The sequence below is a fragment of the Podarcis gaigeae genome (assembly GCF_964106915.1).
Source record: "Podarcis gaigeae genome assembly, chromosome: 4".
NCBI lineage: Eukaryota > Metazoa > Chordata > Lepidosauria > Squamata > Lacertidae > Podarcis > Podarcis gaigeae.
The window spans coordinates 56,216,699-56,240,623 of NC_139677.1; the positions used below are offsets into that span (position 1 = coordinate 56,216,699).

Consider the following 23,925-nt stretch of genomic DNA (forward strand, 5'->3'; position numbering starts at 1 on the left):
GGCTTGCCGTATTTGAACTAGAATCTGATCCAACTTTTCTAGTTATGTCTGAATTGGGCCACTGAATGGGGTGAGGTGTTAAGAGGAACAGCTCTAATCTACTTGTTTACAGAACCATATTCATTGGCTATTATCCCAGGTTGGTTATCTGGATATTGCCTAGAAGATTCCAGTGTTGTTCGGCCATCCTTTGCTATCTGTCTTGGGTCATTCACAGATTCTTCCCTGTGCACCTATTACCCTACAAGAAATAAAGGCCTGGGTCTTGTCTTTTAATCTAAGGATGGAGGCAGCATCCTCGTTCCTTGTCCTTGTTTTGAGTTGCAAACTTGCAGTTCACATCATTTGATTTTCTTCTTGACTGGTGCATCCCATATTTCATTGTTGGCTTTCATAGCAATTTGGGGCATTCCTAAACATTGACCAAGCGTCTTTCAGCACTCTTAAAATCAACAAATTAATTGTGGCAAAAGCTTTCATGGCCTAGAGTCAACTTCATCAGAAATATCCCATAAAAACCTTTTCTATAATCAATCTGTTCATTTTTATGGTGTCACCTGGTATGTGCCACTGCTTCAATGAATGCTCAGTCTTACCCTGATGCTGTTCACCTGTGCTTTATTATGAAAACTGATCATGCAAGAAAACCTGATACAACTAGCGATAAAGCTCTCTGGGTGAAACGGCAACTCGTCAACCGCTTGCATTTTTAATCCGCTTTCACTTTCGTAATAATAATTTGTAAATCACAGCTGAATCCAGAATTAAGCGACCAAAATGCTTAAGAGCAAATGTGCAAAGGGGCTAGGCTTAACATTGTTTCCTTTTAAAGTGTACTTCTGGGCTGTTGATTGCGTAGTGGGAGGGGAGGAGTGTGCGTCTAGCATGTTCCAGTGAGTTTTATGGAACAATAATCCATTGCTAGATGAGAGGAATAAATTATTAATAGACTATAGCGTTTCAGCATTCTTGCGTGGAGATATTAAGGAGGTCAGAATACAGAGCACTGAACACAGGATTAGCAGAGTCAGGCTACAGATACTGCAGAACCGGAGGGAAAAAGTTACACAAATCCCTTAAACATTTATAATTTAATTACGGTTGGGAATGGAATTGTACTTCAGCATTACTGCATTTAGACTCAGAATGCAGCTTGCCTTTAAATATTTACTGCTGGCTATACCCCCTCAAATAAACAAATGTGAAGATTTCCCTACTTTAGCTCAGCAGGTATGTTCTCTTTTGGTTGTTTGGCTGCTCTGTGGGACAGTCACAAGGCTTTCAAGAAGTCAGAACACAAAACATTTCCAACAAATCCAGCCCAAAAGGGGGTTGTTTGATGAAACTCTGTGCAAATGTGGGGAAATGATAATCCACCTCACTTGATTGTACTTTTCTTTATATGAAAGGGTGGATTTCTTTGTTTAGAAATGTTGAAGGTTTGGACGTTGCTTAGCCTAGTGTTAAATCCTATAGATTGCAGCAGGATTAAAGCATTTGTGTATATCTCCCTCATACGTGCTTAACTGGTTGGATCATGATCTCATGCAAAGTAAGTATGTTAAGCCATATTCTGTCTACCGTTTTTCATAGCAGAAGCAGATAATATGGTAATTCTTGGGTATATTAGCTTCTACCAGGTCAAGGAATGTGTCTATAATAGTAGCAGCACTTAAGGAAGGGTTAAGAAAAACAGCCTAGTGTGGAAAGAGGAAAAATACTCCGCAATGAGTATACAAAGCACTGAAGTGAAAACACTACTATAATTCCCTCAACCCACAAGGGTGGTAGCTGTTGCTAAGCTCAGTTGGCTGGAGTATGGTACTGACAACGCCAAGGTTGCAGATTCAGTCCCTGTAAAGGACAGCTGCATATTCCTGCATTGCAGGTGGTTGGAATAAATGATCCTTCCAAATCTGATTCTATGTAATATCTATGAAATATCCCTGACCACTGGCCAAGCTAGTTGGGAGTGATGAACTGGGAGCTCAAAACATGATAGTAGAAACCCTCACTTTCCCCCTACACAGAAATGGGTAGGATGCATTGAGATGGAGGGTTTTTCCCCCCTGAGTCTCTGTGGGGAGGGATTTCTCATGTTGCATTGAGCTTTGGGGCTATCTCAAGAGTTGAGAGTCCTTTGTCCTGCTCCAAAGCCCTCCACAATATGAGATACCACCCTCCCCTGACTACTCTGTTACACACACACACACACACACACACACAGAGCATAGGGGGTAGGAGAGAGAAGTGGTGACCATAAATTACGCCAGTCTAGGGCCCCAATTATTATTTATTTTATTTTATTTATTTTATTTTATTTTATGGGGGAACTGCTTAATCAGAAAGTGCTCCAAGCATCTGTAATAATGCAAAGCTACATCTGCATCTTGTAGATTGCCTTTGTCTCATAAGAGGCAGATGATCACTGTTCTTGGCTAGCAGTGGTTGAGTATAGGCATACAACATAAGGAACTGTCCTATAGAAAGGGGCTTGGGTTTCCTCCAAGCAACAGTCATGAATAATGAAGGTATAGGTTTTCACTTCTGTAATGGCATGCCAGGGCGGCTTATGTGAAGTCTAAGGAAAATGTTGTAACATTGCTTTCTTGGGGTTCAGTAAGAACTTGAGCAACAGATATCACCCTGGGAATAGTGAGGGCTCTTTGAGAGTACAGTTCTGTGGATTGGGGCTTTTAATACACTGGGCCCTGTTGGTCTATCATTCATCAGCCTGAGGCATGAATAAAGCCCTGCTCCCTTTGGTGTATATTCTAGCATATGCATTTGTCAAGAAACTCTTGTTAAAACTTTTGAATGATAATGGCCAAGGCCTAGGGAAAGGCATCTGTTAGACAGGGAGTGGTCAGGTCAAACAGACCTGAAATAAAACCATTGACATAAAAGAAAGGCCTCTGTAATGAAGATCCCCCAGAGTTACAAAGTCAGTATGAAATTAAAAGCCTTGAGGTAGTTTTGCTATGTAGTTAAGCCAGAAGCCACAAAGTCTAAAAGCACCACTAAACTTCTATCTAGTGATGACACGTTAACCCACAAAGCTTGCCTTCATCTTTGGAAACTTCAAAAACAGTTGCTAAGAAATTCTTTTTTTGTGGGGGTAATGGGAGGGAGGATATGAAGGCAGAAAAAGTGAGAATCATAAGTGCTATATTCTGATATTTATTTGATTCTATTTATAAATGGTTTCCCATTAAAAAAAATCGTGTTGCAATTTCACAATCAGTAAGTAACTCCAGCTCCAAACACAGGGACAATGTGAGTTGATTAGAACTATTCATTCTAAAGTTATTACAAGATTTGTTCATATACTAAGGAAATTGTGGGTTTTAAAAATCTTTATTAACTTGAATATGGCTAAATGATGTTTACTTTGTTTCCATAACCAATTATTAGTTCACAGAACTCCAAGGCACTGATAGCATTATTCAGCTGCTTAGTTCTAAAACATGCCCATTCATTCCTTTGGTTTCATTCCAATTTTGCAGCTTTCCCTATCCCTAGTGCTCAAGAGGGCTGAAACATGTTCTTAATATTTCCAGCTTTTCAAGGAAGGCCTACTTGTGCTCCCAGAGCTGGTATTCAAAGGCAGTATGCCTTGACATTGCAGGCACATAGTCTAGTAGTCAACTGACAGCCTTATTAACTCCGTGTATTTCTCTAACACCCTTTACAAAACCACCACTACATTGTGCGGTAATGAATTTTGTAGTATGCAGTTTGTACAGTGTCTATCATGAATCTTCCAACATTCTGCTTTGTTGGACGACCCCAGATTTATATTCTATGAGAGGGATAAGGAAAAATAATCATCTCTATTTACATTACCATGCACAATATTTTAAAAGAGTAATTGGAGGTGAAAATGTATGTAGACAGATAAATATATAGATATAGTTTTGTCAGCTGTGTCAGGGATCAGATGACCAGGTCACAGCAATTACTATTTGGGGACAGTATTGTTGCAGTCAAAGCACATTGCTGGGAACTAGGATCAATTAAACCCACATTTCCCTCTCCCAATAGAGTTGAACATATATAATGCGAATTTGCAGATTTTTTTGCTTTTGCTTATATATGCAGATTTAGAAATAATTATTATAAATATAAATTTCTAGTGGGAGAGGCTGTGGCCAGGTGACCTGTGTGTCTGCACAGTCTGTTGTCGAGTTACTTTTCTGGTTTGTCTTTGCTCTGGACTTAGACTAGGCAGCCTGGGCCATCCTCTGCAAGGGAGAATACATGGCTACCCTAGTACAGTGGTGCCTCGCAAGACGAAATTAATCCGTTCCGCAAGTCTCTTCGTCTTGCGAAGCACGGCTATTAGAGCCTTAGCGGCTATTAACAGCTTAGCGGCTTTAAGAAAAAGGAAACAAACTCGCAAGAACTCGCAAGACGTTTCGTCTTGCGAAGCAAGCCCATTGGGAAATTCATCTTGCGGAACGACTCAAAAAACGGAAAACTCTTTCGTCTAGCGAGTTTTTCGTCTTACGAGGCATTCGTCTTGCGGGGCACCACTGTAATGGTGCTAAGAACTGCCAGGAAAACCCTCAAAATCCGATGCAGATTATTTCTTCTTATCAATTAATTTAGTAGAAGATCATTGATGGCCATAGATTATATGATATTACCATGTAAATTTTTTTAAATGCACTTTGTGAGTTTAATTAGTTATCTTTAGAGAGTCATTAGCCATTTTTCATTCCAAACTTTGTGTTTTCAGCCTCCAGGCTGTGCACTTCATGATAACCCAAAGTATTCTGTCGGTGCCTTACAAGTTATAAATTATTGGGAGAACGTTTCTTTATGTATAATGCTCCTTGAAACCCATCAATTACAGCTCAGTAGTTATGAGTAGTAAGAGATTTAATTAGCTTGTATTTTAGAGTTGCTATGGAGCATCTGAGCTTATATTTATTGATGGTTGCTTTTGTTGAAACAGATCAGAATACTAACTAATTTGTGGACAGCATTGTAATTATTGAGGGTTATGAGCACTGTTTTCTTTTGGCTGACATTTGCCTGGTTCTAAATACGAGCAAAACAATGCTGAACTTGTACCGCTGTGCTCACAGATTCATTGTGGCCTAGCTTGCAAACTTATATACAGCCTTTCACATAGGAATGTCTAGAGCCAGCCTTGCAGATAAGGGCTGAAATAGGACATGCTTCAGCAGACCCTGAGTCTGGGAACTGAAAAAAGCTGTGGGCGAAGCTATGGTTTGTAGAGGTACACAAGTAGGTATGGGGTTCTCCTATCCTTCCCCGTCGTCTTGGTTATCCTGCACCCACTCCTTCCACTCTGATTCCCAGACAAATGTTTGGCATTGTGTGTGGGGTGTGTGTGTGAGGGACGGCTGCAGAAGAGAAATGGCTGGTGTATCTATCCCCTACCCTCTCCTTTTCCTCTCAAAATCACGGTCTTCATCCACCAGGTATCTAGTTTGGCCTTAAGTCAACAGATGCCCTGCCTACACATACCTGCCTGCTGTTTATAAAAACTTTTCTAAATATTTTTTTTTTGACACAAGCAGGGTTCGAAATTAGCAGGTCACCAGACGCATTTTGCGCCTAAAGATTCTCCCATTTGCAAGCACCTCAAAAAGTCTGGGTGGCATTTTTTGCACCTGGCTGACACTCAGGGATTACTGAAATGAATGTGCGTTGAACCCCCAAAGCATATGTTAAAGACAGACTATATGCTACAGAGTTTAGCAATAAAGAGTAGAGTGTTTTGAAAACTGAAGTATGATACCAATATTTTTATTATAAACACAAATTTGATACCAATATTTTTATTATAAACACAAATTTAAACATGTATTAACAATTTCTGATAAAAATGTGATATTAACAATGTGTCTCTAATGTGAACTGTGTATAAGTTCATGCTTATCAAAATAATAAATAAAAACTGCCCCCCCAATGGCGACTAGACATTCTGTTTTGGCAGCCACAACCCAGGTCCGAGGAGTCATTTGGCTCCTGGCTTTTCTATCCCAGTTTTTAATACTGGTCACAAGCAACCAGGAGAGTAGCTTACCGTACCGCAAACTTAATAACTTTGGCAGTGCCCTTGCAAACTACTCCCATATTGTAGAATTGCTGGATAAAAATCTGTTTTCCCCATGCAGAAGGCATTTGTGCATCTAATTCACCTAATCACCTTATTTTAAAAACAAACCAACAATGACCAACCATGTGCCTACATATAGATTGCATTTTTCAAATGGCAGTGGATGGCTGTTGTCCGGAAGCTAATTATACTGGAGCAATCTTGTAGATTTTAAGAAGGCTGCTCTGTACTTCATAGGAGTGTCTGGATTTTACTGTTATGGTCAATTTCAACAGGAAATTGATTACTTGTGTGTGTTTTCCTATAGTGAAGGATACAAAAATTATGTGGCAAAATAAAAACAAAGCATACCAGTTTACAGGATTTCCCAAGCAGAAGATAACTTCAATAAGTTCATGGATATACACATGTGTGCACAACTGTATAAAGCATGCATCCATTTGCCCCTTTCAGAATGTGCAAACACCTCTCTTTCTTAATTTGAAACATCCTTACACTGCCCGAGGGAGGTATTTGCATGAAAATATTATGTCTGGTTTACCTTTTCTAAGTCTGTAGACACCATATTTAGCAGTGTAGCTTTAGGTAAGCTTCTCAAATAACACAGAGGGTGAGGGGGAATGTCCTGTGCATCAGAATATGCAGTCAACAATCCTGTATATGGTTTTGTTTCAAAATTTCAAAATGTGTTGAGGCATGTTAAGGCCTATGCAAAAGATGGTAATAGAATTCCTTTATCATTCCCTCAGTAAATATAGATAAGATGCATGCATTTAAATATCAGGTTTTACTGGGCACTTTCTGGCATGCAGCTGCTTTTGAAACCAGCAAAACATCTATCTGTATGGCAATTGTTTGTTGAGAGGTGAGCCATATATCATTCCAGAGAGACTGTTTTGCTTGCTTGGTGCTCTGTCATTCATTCATCTCAGGATCTGTCATCTTCAAACAACACCACCAATGGAAAGCCCACTTTTTCTGTGGACCTTTGGTCGCACACTGCCTTTTGATGGCAGGGCTGATTGAAATCAGAGGCCCAAAATCTCCATCCAGTCTTAAGCGTGATTGAAATGAATGGGACTTAAACACATGTTGGCTGTTAACTATACGTTATGCATGAACACATGTAATGGAACCCTGGTGCGGTTCTGTTTTAAAGAAAGAACAGTTTTGGAAAAGGAAATCTTGTGCAGAGAAACTTGGGGGGGGTGTCTTTGTTTTCACCACCTGCTGTTTCTCCATGGAAAATTGCCCCACCCCACCCCTCTTGTTCCATCCCCTACAGGGTGAAGAAAAGGGAGTATAGTTTTGAGTGCAAGCTTAAGCAAAACTCCCACCCCCTGCTGAAAGTAGCTGGAGGTGGAGAAGTGAACAGAGGTGCCAGAGAAAAAAACCTGAGTGATCGGTGTCCTGTTTGCCAACCTTTAGACCCCACAGGAAACTTGCCAGGCCAAACCTGCTGTAGCATGGAACTGGGTGTGCTGAGAGCAGCTGAACATAGCTGTGAGCAGCCTGAGGGTGCTACATCTACCTTTGTTCCTTCCCATAAAAAGCAAGCCAAGAGTGGGAGACGAGTATGTCAGCAGGTTCCAGGGTGGGATTTGGGGGGAGTCATCTTTGAGTTTGTTGGGGCCCTGAGTGAGAGGCAGGAAGCTGAGAAGTCTTAAGCAGAGATAGAATCATAAAGTTGGAAGAGACCATGAGGGTAATCTAGCCCAGTCCCCTGCAGTGCAGGAATCCTTTGCCCAACAAGGAGCTCGAACCCAGAACCCTGAGCCATCCAAGCTTCCCAAGTTTTTGAAAGGATAAAGAAATGCTATCTGCAAATATTTATTAGTAATTTGTATTCATGGTTTCATTGTGCATTTTGGTAAAAAAATCGTATTCCACTTAAGAGATTTTGTTGCAGTTTAAGCAGTGTGGAAACGGTCTAAATAAAATAAATGCCTGCTCAAATGTCACCTCTTCCCAAAGCTGTTTTTCTTTTGGGGCCAGGGGAAGAATAACATAATAAAATGTTAATAAATGTGCTCTAATATACAGATGAAAAAATGTGGACTGTCCCACTGACTAATTTCAATGAAAAGAACATGTGAGTCAAGGAATTTGCACTGAAGGCATACATTCACACAGAGAAACTTGCAATACGTGCTTTCTCCTGCTGTTTTAAAAATTGGGGTGATAAGAGATGAACCCTTCAAGACATTAATGTGAACAAGAATGAAGAACTACATCCTAATGGTGTGAAGTGGGGTATTAGAACATCATTTTGTTCTTCAAACCACCCCCACAAAGTCACAAGAAGCATCAAGAAGTGACTTTAGCTATTCTGAGCGCTGTTCAAATACCAGTAGTTAATTACAGTTTTACAGATGTCACCCACTGGTGGTGTGGGATTCATTGGGTATATTACACAGTTTGAAATGAAAGCAAGAGCGTCTGTGTTTTGCTTGGAGTCCTTGCCTGAACTCAGATTTTAGGACAGAAAGCCAGCTCTGAACTTTTCCATACCTTCGCAGATTGATTCAAGGGGACAGCACCTTGTACTCCCCCCCCCTCCCTGAGTATATCACTCATTTATAAGTGGGCAGTCCTACAGGGTGTTCTAGCAACCACCTCCAATTGCAGGTTTTATCCAGTGAACAAAATATTAAGTATCATTCTGCAAGCTACCATATCAATTTGCAACATTTGACCGTAATCAATTAAAAAAGGGCGCAACAATCGCTGGTAGATTTTAGCTGGTTTGCATATTTGCATAAATTCCAGGAAGCTGGCCCTGTTCTCAACTAGACTGCATAATTTGCAAGTAACTTATCAGGTGCAGGTGAAATGGTTGCTCTGCAACTTCTGTTCATGCATTTCTCTTTGACTCAGTAACACTTTATCTAAAAATATCAGAGAGGCAGTCACACTATTTTGTTCACTCTGCTGCAACAGAATAATAATAATAATAAAGTATTGCGGGTACCCTAAAGAATGCCAGATATATTGTTAATTTTCTAAGATAGCAGTAGTTTTTCAGAGTGACATGCTACTTTTCAGATACAACGCGAGCAGCCAGTATTTGGATTACTTATCAAGATAACAGATACAAATTGTAAAGTTACATGAGAGTTCTCTGAACCCATGAAGAACTTTTTGTAGTATAGATAGAGTGTACTGTTTTGATATAGGTACAGAAGGTAAAGGAAAGATCTGCACTATTACTCAACCTGTTCTTGATTCTACCTTTTCCAGCCCCCTTATATGCCTGAACATGGTAGAATTTTTCAAATAGGACTATAAAGTGCCTAACTTTGGCTGGATAATGCCCTGTATTTTTCAAGTAACATAGCTCAGTGAATAGCCAAAATTCTGCTACTTCCCTTTCTAACAGGCCTATGAGAAAGCTGCATTAACTTTTAAGAGCTGGTTCAAATATGATAAAATCCCTATGCAGAAAGCATTTCCTTTGTAGAAAATAATCTGTTGTTTGTGGCCATATATAATGATTATATGCATTTCACTATATGTACATATGTTGGGAAGTTGTGACTAACTATAGCCCCTCATCACATAGACTCACAGTGAAATACTTGTGTGTATAGTCATCATAGTTAGTGATATTAGGGCTGTTCACCAATAAAGGTTTTTAAAGGTAGCTTGTGTGCTGTTTTCTATATGAAAGTATAAAATTTTCCCCTTGCTTCTAAATAAATATATTTAGGAGTGGGATGGTAAGTGTTCATTGCAAATGAAAAAATGTTAATACTTTGATTTAGTATCAGTTCGCTCAGCATAAAGCAGTGCGATATGTATTTGTTTTTCTAAAATGAAAACTTGTGTATTGCACAAATAGGAGTGTCCAGTAAGGACTGCACCCAAAAAGAGTCTTGTATTCTGAACACTCTGGTTCAGAATCTATTCTCAACATTCGTCTGTAGAAGCCCTGTTGAAATAAACAATGGAACGTCCACAAGACACCTTTCTGCACATTTGGTTCTGCAGCGACACTGTGTACCAGAATATTAGAATTGAGCTAGGCAGAATTTTATAGTTACTTGCTGGCCGTTGCAAAAATAACTACATAGAACTCTTAATTAAAGCCTTCATGTACAGTTTGGACATTTGGGAAAATATCACATACAAAGCCACTTCCGGCCTGCCCAGGAGGTGGGGTTGCGGGCTTCACGCCCACCCCCACGTGAGCGGGGGCTGGTTTCAGCCCCTGCAAGAACAGGGGAATCCCGGCTGCGTCTATTTAGGGCCGGCGCAGAGGGGGCTTGCCCTCTTTTCGCCGGCTAGCCCCCACGTTTTCCCACCCTCCCTCCCTTTAGGTAGGCGTTAGCTAGGTCTCTGACTTTGCTGTGGACTTCGGTCTGTCACCGCAAGGGGCATGGTAGAAATTTTTCCCAATTGGCAATTTACAGCCATTTGGTTTTTCGCCTACCTCGTAGCAACTCGTCACAACTCCTCGGCATTGGTGGTTAGGCATTGGTAAGAAGGGGTTAAGAGGATTGGGGGGGGGGAGGAACGCCATCACCTCCCCCCAGTGAACAAAGGGTGGTCCGATAAAGGACTCCGGGGGGGCGTGGCCCTGTCTGAAGCCTATGGAGGTGTGAGCCAAAGGCACGCCCCAGAGCGGTGACCCAGGGGAGCTCCTAGTTGACGTACCTCAGCAGGAGACTCCCCCTCTATGGTGTTAACCCTTCCCGTGTCTCCAGCAAATGGGCTGGAGCCGGATAGTCGATAGGACCAATGCCTAAGCCAATGCCTCTCATTCCTGAATTCAATAAAGTTGTGGCCTAATTCGCCCATTTAACCTTAAATTATGGTGTCTCGTGTTTTTATTTATCCTGGTGGGGGGGGCGGGAACCCGCCACACAAACAACACTGTCCCATTCACAGAACTGGCATAGAGGAATTGGAACAGTGGCATGATTCCAGCACAAAGTGGTTTGTGAATTTTCCTCATAACACCTAGTACGCCCCCAATAACATTTGCAGTTAAATTGACTAATACCTGAAAGAGAAAATGTTACTAACTATTGGGAGCAACAAAGACAAGAGTAAGATTGGACTAGCCAGGGGGGTGGGGAGCAAGGTTCTGGAATCCTGATCTTGCAACACAGGGAGCCCCAGGGCAAAAAAGATTCCTCTGATTTCACAGATAGCACCAGCACTTGCTCTCCCTTGCAATACATTGTTGTTTGCTTCCCTGGAATTAGGATGCTACATGGTTTCTCATAGTTTTCTCTTATATCTTAATATTAAGGGCAGAGAAGGATAAATCCTGAATGACTTTTCTTTTGAGACTCTTCCCAAACATTTTTGCGCTACTCTGCTTTTGACATTCAGCCATTAACAGTTTTTTTTTTCAGTTTGCAAGAATTTGTTTCAAGGCCCAGGAATACTGCTGTGTGGCACATTACTAACCCCAGATACTCATTTTGAACTCAGATAGTGAAAGTACCCAACAAGGGCAGGTAAAAGACAAGGGATTCTGTGCTGATCTTCAGTGCCACCAGTTAACAGGGAAGAGTTATTTGATTCTTCACCTGGTAAAGACTAATTCTGTGAGGGAGAGCCAGAGAAGACCTTGAGGCTGTCCTAGAAATATATAGGTATTTTATTATAGAGCAGTTGAGCCAGTAGGAAGAAAAGAAAAAATCAGTTGAAGCTGCTGTTGCCTTCTAGTCCCCACCGCCCTTATTTATTCATCCCCATTTAGCACTACTCCCATCCAGCTGTTCCACTTACTTAAAACAACAGATAATATGAAGTAAATAATAATCTGACTGCCTTTCCCCATATTACTGGAGTGCTGCAATATTGTCTTCACACTGTTAAGGAGGAAGGCTTCTTAGATATTAGAACTGAGACCCAGGTTCCACTTTTAAAAAACAATAACCCTGTTTCTTTCTCTGTGGCAGGATCCTGAAATATAGTATTATTGTTATTATTATTATTATTATTATTATTATTATTATTATACTCTTAAAGCTTCTGGCTTATTGTAGTACTCCCATACTACTGCAAAGCTTGATGGCAGTATCTTGTACCTGACTATAAAAAACAACTCTGGTGGGTCAGGCTAAAGGCCCATCAGGCCCAACATCCTGTTTCCACAGTGGACAACCAGATACCTATGAGCTCTCCTCACCTGGAGTTCTCAGCAACACGTATTCAGAGGCATATTGTCTCTGACCCTGAAGGAAGAACATAGCCATGGTGATTGGTGTTCCTAATGTTCTTTACTGGTTAGGAGCAGGGGCGGAGCAAGGTGGGTGTGGCAGGTGCAGTCCGCCCCGGGTGTGATAGATGCTGTGGCTTTGGCGCGCAGCCAAAACAGTCCGCCTGCTGGCTCCCCCTCAGCTGAAGGGCTCAACAGCTTTGGCTTCCCCCAGAAAAGCTCAACAACTCCATCTCCCCCTCAAAATATGAAATAAACCCAAACCATTTTTTCAGGCAAAAAAATAAATAAATTCAATGTGAGAAGAAATTTTCTGCACCGGGTACCACCTGACCTTTTTACGCCACTGGTTAGGAGGTTTGTTTTGCATTTTGAACCACTGGCCAGAATCAAAGTACCCAGTCTTTTAGCACTTCACTTTTTTCTACTGTGGCGTTGCTTCCCATGTTTTGTAACACCTGTCTTTGGAGTTCTCGCTTTCTTCAAGGCATTCTTCTAGATTTTGGTATCATTTTTATGCGCAAACACGCACCCTGCACTCAAAAGAGCATTTGTACAGGGGGTGTCCCCTGCTGTGGCGCCTGCCAATGTGCTGTGCTCTTTATAGGTTGCTATTAATTCCCATTTCTGATTTTGCTAGTTTTAATTGTTGTTTGGAGGATGTGACCTGTCACTTACACAGAGATACAAGGTCTTTTGAGAGGGATAATTATATTTCTAATTATAGAATTTGTGTAGGATTGCTGCTCATGCTGGAGGAATAATTTATTTGACAGGTTTAGCTGCTTCTTTGTTTGTGAAGGTTCCTTTAGAAACAACAACTATGTCTGAAAAAGAAAGTTGCCTTCCACACACCCCAAATAAATATCTATAAAATTACTTTTTGATACATTCCCCCCTCACCTCAAGTTTAGGTGTTTGTGTTTTGTATATGTGCCCATCTGTGTTGCAATGGGGAACTTTTAAAAACCAATTACTGTCAAGGAAAAAAGGTGAGGTATAAATAAACACATAATAATGATAATAACTGACCGAGTGAAAAACCTGTGAATGTAGTTTATGAAGAGATGAGGGGAGGTATAAAGAACTCAGTGATACATGTCAGCTTTGGACTTGGACAGCCAGACATTTTATAGTTTTATATAAACTCTGGTTTGCAGTGACATACCTAACAATCAGAGTCTTTACACTGATTCACACTGCATCACATTTACCAAGAATAATTGTTCACCATTAGCTTAAACACCTCAGCCATATGCTTCAACCACCAATGATACCAATTTTGTAGCATAATATTTTTGTGTGAAAATTTATCAGATGTAGCCACCTACTCCCACACAGTAGCATTCCAAAATGTGTTATCATCCCAGAGCTTCTTGAGGTGGCTGAAAAGTTAACCACCTTCTTTCTTGGTTCTAGGCTGGACCATGTACTAATAGTGCAAACAAACAAACAAACAAACAAACAAACACTATCCTGATGTGAGTTACTGTGGGGCAAAGTTGCCTTGTTTTTAAGGAGCCTAGCTGGGATCCGGGAGATCACATTTCATTGCAGCAGACAAGCAAGTTACACATGTGCTCAAAAACTTGGGGTGTGGGGCAAGAGTGCTCATGCACAGCCAATAACTAAGGAGAGAGAAGGGGAAAAAGCATACTATAGCGTGTAACTGCTGCTTCTAGGTTTCTCATTTTCTCATATTTTTCAGTTGGTAAAATAGGTGCTGTGCTGGAAAAGTGCAGCTGGGAGCTTTTAGCCTAAGAATGGGGGACGTGGAGAGATTAAATATGTTTTTAAAAACATATTGGAGAATGCAAGTGATATATGAACCTAGTCAAGAGTACTCATAATCTTGACATCTGTAGCAGAAGAAGCACTTGTAATCATAGACATGCTTAGCTGGAGGAAGGAATACAGATTTTTCACTAGAAGATCACAATTTGCGTTTTGGGTATTAAGGAGAATGAGGGGATAAACCAACCTAGATTCTGACTTAGTCACTGATGCTCATCACCTGAAATTATGAACGGTTGGTGCTGGTAGTCCCTGGAAATGTCTAAAGACCCCTGTTAAATGGTGGCTGGTGCTCTTTGGTGATGCGTGGTGTCGAAAGCAAGGAGACCAGCATTAGGTGGAGTCTCAGGCAAGAGAGGCACAGCTAATTTTTTGTCCCCATCCTCATGCCTCTTGAACTCCACGAGAAGCAACATTTGACTGAAGAAGGAGATAGCCTGGATTGCTTGTGTGTGAGAAGGCAAGTGGGCTTGGAGGAATCAAAACTGAGACAAGTGGGGCAGTGCTGCATTTTCCTTAATGAACACAGCTGTTGTGATGTAAACTGGTGACCACTGGGGAGGCAACGGTGTGTGCTTGCTTCTGAATGGGATCCTCTGCTCAGTGGAAGTGGATAGCAATGTACTGTAGCATAGCAGCTGAGCAAAGTTGCCCTCCAGCTAAATGGAATTGCCAGTTGCCATATTAAAACCCTCTCTTAGGAACTCAGCTGTTGGTCTAATTGGAATGTTGCTCCACTCATTGAGAGGTTTCCCCTTCCCCACCAGAATTGGTTATTTTGAGGCATGTTCCTTGCTAGGACCTCCTATAGTGAAACCTGCCTTTTGAAACTGGCATTTCCTGGAGCTATATTCGTGAAGGTGAAACAACATGACCCACCTTGTGAAGCGGAAGCTTAGTTGCTGGCAGAAAGGCAAGTTGTCCGCAAAAGTTTTAGTGTGTGCTCTTTTTCAGACATGTTTAATTGATAGCTGTTACGACTCTGCGCTAAGTTCCTAGCAATCTCAAGGAACATGTTCTGAGAGCCAGACAGTACCATTTCCAAGCAGGGCATTAGGTTTTATTTCTTTGCTTTTGTGGAAGCATTCATGTTTCACTCTTGACACTGTACGTACAGTGCAGCAATTGAAAACAAAATCCAACAGAAGCTTGCAATGCAGAAACGACCACAAAACAATGAAGGTGAAAAACAGGAGCGGCAAGTAATCTGCTTCCTCCTGGGTATTTTCTTTGTTCAAAATCATTTCTTTATGATTTGAAATTCCAAAGTCTTGAACCTGAAGCATTGCAGTGCTTGTGTCTCTGGCTTTTAGGTGATGTGGCCAAGCCTTCATAGAAAGGGAATGGTATTATTAGAAGAAAATGTTGAAAATTAAATATTCAATCTTATGCATACTTACAAGAGATTAAGTTCCAGTTAAACTCTGTGGGACTTCCTTCTGAGTCAGCATGCTTAGGATTGTGCTGTAAGATCTCTCCTCTTTATTTGCTAAATACTGGTTTGGTTCAGATGTACCAAACTGTTTTTTGTAATCCACTTTGGGGTTCTTTACAGTCAAGTACTGTATAAATATCAATCAATCAATCAATCAATCAATCAATCAATGTAACACTGGAGTTTTGGGTGCAAGCACGCCTGCCTTCCTTTCTCCTCCTCCTTGCATGTTGAGATTCCTTTTCCTGGTTTGTGCCAAACCCATAGTTTATCATTACATTTGAACCTTCCAACTTTGGTTCTACTTCCATGGTGGAAAGAAATCATAGTAGTGTACATAAAAGGAGAAGGACAGGAAAATAGACACACCTGAAGCTTTCAAATAGTACCAAACCATAGTTTGAGTTTCATCAGAACTGAGCCATTGTCATGGAGGAGTTTACTGGAACAATATTAGTGTTTATGGACATAGTTATAATTGCTTTAAAACCATCCCCCTTCTGCAAGTCAGTGCCTTTTCTTTTCAAGTATATTTTTAAAACAAAAAAGACAGAATACAAGATGTAGTTGGAAGAAGAGTTGCCTGTAGGACCTTTGTTTGCTATTGGGAATCTAGCCTAGTAAATTATTGGCAGCTGGCGTGATAATGAGCCTGTTTCACTGTACAGGAGCTTCATGTTATTAATTTCTGCCAGCTTCTAGGCAACACATAAACTCCTTTTCAGACTCAGAGCTCAACAGCAGCTTAAAGAAAGATGAGGGGAGAGAAGCACAGAGCAGAAGGAAGTAAACAAAATGGCACTAACCCTTCTTGTGATGATCCCAATAAACAAGGAGCAAGGCTGAATAGAGGAGTGTAAGCTTATTTTAATTTTTGTTTTTCCCCACTTTTAAGAACCACCAGGACTCAGTGAATTCTTATGAGATTGCCCCCTCCTACTTACTGTGCCTATCACTCTAGAAACAGTTATCTTTTTCTGAAATGCCAGTGACTTTAATGCCCTTTTGGTGAATGATACGATGCATTCTTTTTGTTTTGAATAATGCACCTCCATCACTTACCTACTGCCTTTAATACAGAAGTGAGTGGAAAACCAGGCCGCTGCTTGTGTCTCATTCTGTCAGTGGGGCCTGTACTGGTAGCTATGTATTTAATTGTGTAATTTCTTTTCAAAGAATCCAGTTAAACCAGTTCCTTCAGTTGCCGCCCTTTTAAAATTCAGCTTGTATTCTGAGCTTTTGTCAATGCATAAAGACATTTTCAATAGTGCATTCATGCCTCTTTTTCTTTGCTTTTTGAGGTTGGTTCATAGACAGCCTCTTGTACAAGAATTTATGAAGATGGCTGAAAAATACTTCTCTGAATAGGACCCTTTTTTGTTTGTCTGCCTCTATCTGTATCAGTTTTGCTTCCCCTCTGCTTTGCCCTTCTTAAGCGAAGAATGCAAATTTAGCAAGAATATCCAATTTCTTCTATAAATTTCCCATGGAATGACCATGACTGTATACTGTGCCTCATTTTGAAAAGCAGACAGGGCGTACCTCTAGAGAATGTCCTAATCGTTTCCCTGCCTACACACACTTCTAATAATATACAAGTGTAATTATTATACAGTTTAATGTTGATTCTTGTCATTTCCACGCAGTAAATTACTAAAGTGGAACTTTATATCCAGACTGGCTAATCCTTTTCCTTTGCTTCTCTCTCTCTTTTCTTCCCCAACAGGTTTTTGGCATATATTCACAGGCTCCGACAAGACAGTAATGGAGTCATTGCGTGGCAGCTGGTGACAGATTCTGCAGTTCCAGTAACTGCTCATTTTAATAGCATTTGCAGTTATATACATCTATATCCCACATTTCTTTTGGAGAAAGTAGTGCAGCATACCAGCGCTGCCTTGTAAGGTATGTATGTTTAAGCATTTTGCATGGGAATTTGGGAGGAGAATGTGCCTCACCAGTCTACCTGTTGAGCAATATAGGAGAACTGGAATTTCCATTTGGTGGCAACTGATGAGATCCTTTATTCCCTCCTTCCCTTTGTTTTCTGCTTTGAATTGCCTGCAGGACATTTCCCAAATGCATTTTATACTTCAATGTGTTGATTATGAAACAAAGTATCTGGCCATATATTTATAACTTAAAAAACCCCACACCTGTGATATGCTTTGTTATGGTTTCTTGTGAAGTGCCGAGTAATAAAAGGCTTTAAAAAGCTTAAAACTAGTGTAGGTTTATAAGACCTGCAGTTTTATAAGAGTATATATTTAAAGTAGGTGAATAAATGAGCAAATTAAGTTAATTTGGATATTCAGAGGATATTAAAAATAAATTCAAGGAACCGTTGAAAGAGAGGGGAAGGAAGTCAAGTTCTGAAATGTTAAAAAGATTGTAAAATAAGTGAAATTTATAATCTTGAAAAGGATAAATAAAATTTGAAAATAGAAAAAAGGTTTAAAGTAAAAACTTAATTAAATATTATCATTAAAAAGCGAAAGCGACCTTGTAGTTACTTTAAATAGGTATGTTTAAAGTGACCTCCATGGGGTAACAAAGTTAACCTGTTCATACAAGTTGTTCTGCTTGTACAGCAGAATATCCTGCCCTCCTCACTCCATGCACACGTACCCCACCAAATCTGTTTTGGGGATTCCCCAAACCCCCTGGTGCAGATTTGGGGGCTGGGGAGAGGGAAGAGAAGTTCTGTTGCACATACAGCAGTATGTGCACAAACAAGAAGACGTTGATGAATACAGACTATAGTGCTTTATTTTATTTTATTATCAGATTGAGGCACAAATTAAATGTGATGCCAGCAGATCCATTTCTTTAAATGTAGGTCTTTTCCAATTATATAATGAAGAGAGGAATGGTGGAGGGCTCGATTTCATTTTGCTTTTTATAGGAAAGGCGGGGTAGGCACTTACACATGTAAAGCACCTATTACAAGAGGCTATAGGGAAGAGGTAGGAATCTGTGACTCTCTAGATGTTGCTGGGCTGCTTCCGTTACCTGTGACCATTGGCCATGCTAGCTCGGGCTGCTGGGAGTTGGGAGTCCAACATCACCTGGAAGGCCACAGGTTCCCTAAATGGCAGCTGCCAGGTTGATTCAGATATTTTTCCTGCATACCCCTTTCGCTCCAAAAATCTTACCTTGGCCCTGACTTTGGAGGTGACTATGGCAGAGCTGGGCTTAGAGAAATTAGTCTCCTGCTGTTACGTGTGCTTTGAGCCCAAACGAGGTAAATTCTATTTCAGTGGATGGCTGGTTTGTTTTTGGAAACAAAGGGCATGCTATTGGTTGGATGTTTCATCCCATTTTCACAGTATTAAAGCTTGGCTGTGAGCAGAAAATACAGATTTCATGCTAACAACCTCCCACCAGAATCTAATTTTAAATTTTCAATCTGTTGTCTTACAAGGTACTTTTTATTTAATGGTGAAACTATGAAGTTCATGAAGCCTAAAACTTTGGTGGTTAAATTTAATTCTTCATAGTTCTTTCATATATAGCAACGTTCCCCAAACTTGGGTGTCCAGCAATTTTTGGACTACAACTCCCATCATCCCTAGCTAGCAGGACCATTGGTCAGGGATCATGGGAACTGTAGTCCAAAAACAGCTGGACACCCAAGTTTGAGAAACCCCGGTATATAGTATGGAGCTTAATTGGGAAATAAAAAAGTGTTCCAGGAAAATAAAATAAAAAACTTGATGAGGATGCCTGTCTGCATGGAAGGGTTGGGAGAATCAGCATTCTCTGTCTTTGGAAATCTTCTCCTTGTACCTAATATATAGAAAGATGGATAATGACTGATTTGGTCTTGCAGTTAAATGTGTGAGTAGTAATGTAGGGGGTCCCTGTTCAATTATCAAAACAGTGGCTAACATAGACCAAAGTGTGCTTTAAGTTTGTTTGCCTTCAGTGGGATCAAGCATGCTTAACTCTGTATTGGATTGTGGCTTTTAATGGCAGATCTGCAATGTTGTAAGTCTTCTTTGGTGGACTTTGATGCGAGAGCAATAAACCCAATAGCCAATTACCTTCAAACAAATCACCTTGTTGGGTTTAATCACCCAATCACTTTACTTTAGCATTTCTATAGCACTTGAAAGAATTCCAGGAACTTCACATGTGTTATCTTGTTACCCAAGGATATGGCCCTCCAGACGTTATTGGACTACAACTCCCATCATCCTTGACCATTGGCTATCTGGTTGGGACTGATAGGACTTAGAGACTAACAGCATTTAGAGAGCTGTAAGTTACCTGCATATGCCTTAGAACAGTGGTTCCCAATTAGGGATCGAGGGACCCCTGGGGGTCCGGGGAACACACCCAGAGTGTCCATGGCCCCACCCTTGCCTCCCCCCAACTAATTCTTAGTCACTTTTGCATGGCAATATCACAAATTTTGTAGTCTGTTTCCGCGCTGTGTGACTTTTCAATATATTGGCCAAAATCATTTTTGAACCCACACTATGATAACGATTTTGACCCGGCAATACACAGCAATATATTGCTCCTTGTGTGAGGATACCGCACGATGATCTCAGCTGCTGACACTGCTGATCTGAGCTGCCTTCCCTCATGCTGAGGGAGACTCGGGCAGCTGATAACACTCCAACCTTCTCGCACGTTGAGGGAAAACAGGGCAGCCGATTGCGAGGCGCTGCCTTCCCCTCACACTTAGGAGAAAACAGGCCTGCTGATCACCTTCACTTCAAGGCACCGTAGCACTACCTTCCCCTGGCACTGAGGCAGAGCAGCTTTTCTCAGTTAGTAGGAAAGCAGCAGCGGCCACAGTGGACATGCATCTTCGCTGGCTGCCCTATTGATGGTGGCTTGATGCAGCTCCCCCCATCCCCATCCCCTCCCACTCAAGCCATGCCGTGGAGGTGACTCCACTTCCTCCCTTCCTCATGAACCTCCAATTTTTCTTCATGATTGATATAAAATACTTGCATCCTACCTTTCTTTCCAACTGAAACTCAAGGCAGCTAAAAGAAATAAGTAATGCTGGCCACTCCAAACAAGGCAAAGAAGGGTCTGTCCTACTGAAGCACAAAAAGAGGGTCTGGTTGTCGGTTGTGCCGGACAGTGAAAAGGGCCTTGCTCCCTCCTGCACCGCTAAGCTGCAATAATGACTGCAGTTTAGTGGGAGCCCAAGGAGGGAGGGCATTTGGACCAGGCAGGTTGACTTAAGAGCTCATATATTAAGTTAGCATTTTAGCCATTATGCCACGTTGTTGTTGTTGTTGTTGTTGTTGTTGCTGTTCCTGTTGTAGTTGTTGCTGTTCCTGTTGTTGCTGTTGCTGTTGCTGTTGCTGTTGCTATATATTATTTATACTTTGGGAAGCTTATAATACATATAAAAACATAGTCAAACCTCAAACTTTAAAAACCTGATACAGGGCTGGCTTCAGATGTTTTCTTAATGTTCATTTCCTTAACATCTGATGGGAGGGTGTATCACGAGGAGGGTGCCACTGCCAAGAAGGCCCTCTGCCCTCAGATGATTGTTGTAGTCTGTTGGTATCCAACCTGTATTTCAACCCTTCAAATATGCCTAAAAGTCTCATTTAAAAAGTAGGATTTACATTTTTGTTAACTTGAGTGGTGAGTTAAAAGTCTTGTGTAATGCCTGTCATTCTTTGAACATAATCCAGGACAAGTTAAAACCCTCAACTTGCATCATGTCCAACGTATTAAGGATGGTCTGCTTACCTCAGAGGACTACTCAACAGATGCCTTTTATCACGACCTATTTCTTGCTAAAACTTTCCCACGAACACCTCTATTTGTATTCCCAAAGATGATGGTATTAAGAGAACCATTATCACAGCTACTGAATTTTGTGGTAGCAAATGAATGCTCTTTGAGGGAAAGCACTTTTCTCCTAGCTGCTTTTATTTCTTGCTCAATAGAGATTACTCTTAGGTTCTTTTGGGGGGGGGGGGAAGCTTTTTAATTTTTTTATGATTTTGTGCATTATTTATGTTCTGTGTTGGGTTCATTGCATGTGCTGAACTGGCAAAATGCATGCAGTTGCTTTATTCATTGGGCAAGTTGCTGCGTGTCTAGGGACTGAGTTTCTGTATAGCAAGTTGGTCTAAAATTAGCAGCTCCTTTCTCAGTAGCTGAGTCTCATGCTCCTTCTTCATCTGACACAAAATAGTGATCTCATAATTTTCGAGAATCATCCATCAGAACTTAGATTTTCCCAGCTCTAAAGAATGTAAGGTGAATTTGGCTGCTTTGGTTTGAAACCTTTTAGTTGGTAGTTGCAAACCTTCACTGTAAAACCTCTTGTGTATCCTTTCTAATACACAGCAGAACATGTTGAGACTAAGCACACTTGCCTTGGAGCAAGGCCAGTTGAACACATTGAGATTTACTTCTGAGTAAATAAGTATAGGATTGTTCTGAAAGTCTCTTAATTGCAGTTAAGACCTGAAAGAGATTAGTTGCCCCTTGAACATTCTTAAGTACTGTGTTGTGCTTCTACTTAGGATGATCGAAGAGTGATAAATGGATGGATTTCTGCTGCCTTTTCCACTGTTGGGGGAGATAGAATTTTAAACAAAAATGGAAAATGGTGGAGAGAATGGTGGAGCTGCTCTGTTGTCAAATTTGTAAGCCCTTCTCCAAAAGAATGGCAGTGGAGCCTCGCTATGTAGGTAGAACATTTAATTCTTGAAATGTCCTACTGACAATTGCGGATGACATTTGAGTGTCTTGTGTGTGTGTATGTGGGTGTGGACCTTCCCCAGGACTCTGTATTTCACACTGTTAAAAGGGTAACCAGTATTCAGTGACGAGGAAATTTGTATAAGTCATGTAACAAATTAAACTAACTTTAAATGAATTTGTATTTTGCATAGGTAGGTTGTACTATTTTGCATATTTGAGACTAAAGACAGATGTAGTATAGAATCGACTTTCACAGAGCTGTCAGCCCTCGTTTGGTATTAACACCTGTCTCCAGTGTACTAGTAAATTGAACACTTGACGTATCATTCTTGTCCTCATGGCAGTACATTTGCTCAGCTGCCTGGTTGCTACTGTTGGCTTTCTCCTCTTCCGCCTGAGGAACAAAGTGCCTTGAAAGTCAGGATGCTGAGATGGAAGCCATCTTTGGCACCCAAGTGCAGGACACTTCCTTTCCCAGCTGGGCAAGGTGGTATCAGGGAGAGGCAAGAATGACATACTACCATTCAATTCACTGGTGTGCTAAAAATGGATTTTAATATAAAAAAGAGAAGCAATTGCAGCTCTTTCTGCTTCTGCATCTATCTTTAGGCATAATCTGCTTGTGTTTGTCTGTGGGAAGGGCAGGAGCTATATAATGTCCTTCTCTCAAACAACTGAAGAATGTTTAGCAAATTCTCTGGCTCCTGAGGTTTCATCACCTATTGCCCACAATCACCAGAACTATGAGACTACAAACTACCATTTTAAAACTAGAAAGCATTTTTAAGAATATCACATTTGTTGGTTTTTTGGCATTCCTGTAGAATTGTGAGATACACACAGCCCTGTTTTTTCCTCTTTTGTTATTCCAAACAGTTCGAATTCTATCTCTATCGTTTCATGCCATCCACCATCTTGGAGCGTGAGCTCCCCTCTGGATCCAGCCCTTGACCTGCTGTCCATTCATTAGTGTGACTGAGGCAAGGAAGCCTTCATTCATTTAACCTATTTGCATGGAGGTGTCTGCAGATTCCAGAGCCTTGAGCAATCTGAAACACTAACGCTTTGGGACATTTTGTTTTCTTCTTTGACTTATTCTGAGCCATTCTGCTTCGGGTGGAGCTTTTAAGATTTCCACACCAGAGGTTTTTTTTGGCTGAGCTCTTATTCCAGAATAAGTAGCCCGGTTTGTCTGGATTTTTGGTGGTGATGAGAGTTGTGGTTCCAGGTCATGTTCAAGAGGGGCTTTCGGATAATGGTTCAGGGTCTGTCCAGAAAATATCAAGTTTCTTTCTGGGATTTTCACTCAGGTTTGGTTTGACCCCCTGAGGAGTAGTAATTTGGTTTATCCTGAGCTCCCATTAGCACTGCAACATGTATGCATCCTGTTTTAGGGAAACATCATTTCTAATTTTGCCATTCTCACTGCCCTGAATGGCTTGTGAATACATTCCAAACTCATAAGTTCAAATTTTTAAAATAAAAATTCCACTGTGTTCAAGTGTGTTCATTGGTAACCTGCTTAACACATTGCTGAGATATAAAATATAAAACTTGAAAAAGAGCAACGTCATAGTCAACTATAATCTTTAACATAGTTATATTTATATTCTTAAAGATGGTTTTCATAGGGGATTGGGCAGATTTATGAAGTACCGGCCTATCAGTGACTATTAGCCATGATTGCTAAACACAGCTTCCATGTTCAGAGACAGTAGGCCTCTGAATACC

At 40.9% G+C, this 23,925-nt stretch overlaps 1 protein-coding gene across 11 annotated transcripts in view; it reads left to right on the plus strand.

Annotated features, from left to right (window-relative positions):
• TIAM1 (TIAM Rac1 associated GEF 1) overlaps positions 1-23,925 on the plus strand; it is a 189,933-nt gene that overhangs the window by 79,943 nt on the left and 86,065 nt on the right. For 5 of the 11 annotated variants that reach the window (XM_083735893.1, XM_083735894.1, XM_083735901.1 and 2 more), the window contains 2 exons: positions 17,225-17,403; positions 22,014-22,177. The gene's annotated coding sequence lies outside the window, so the exon portion shown is untranslated. Of the gene's footprint in view, positions 1-17,224; positions 17,404-22,013; positions 22,182-23,925 lie in introns of those variants that run through there. The other 6 variants (XM_083735895.1, XM_083735897.1, XM_083735904.1 and 3 more) reach the window with 2 other exon arrangements.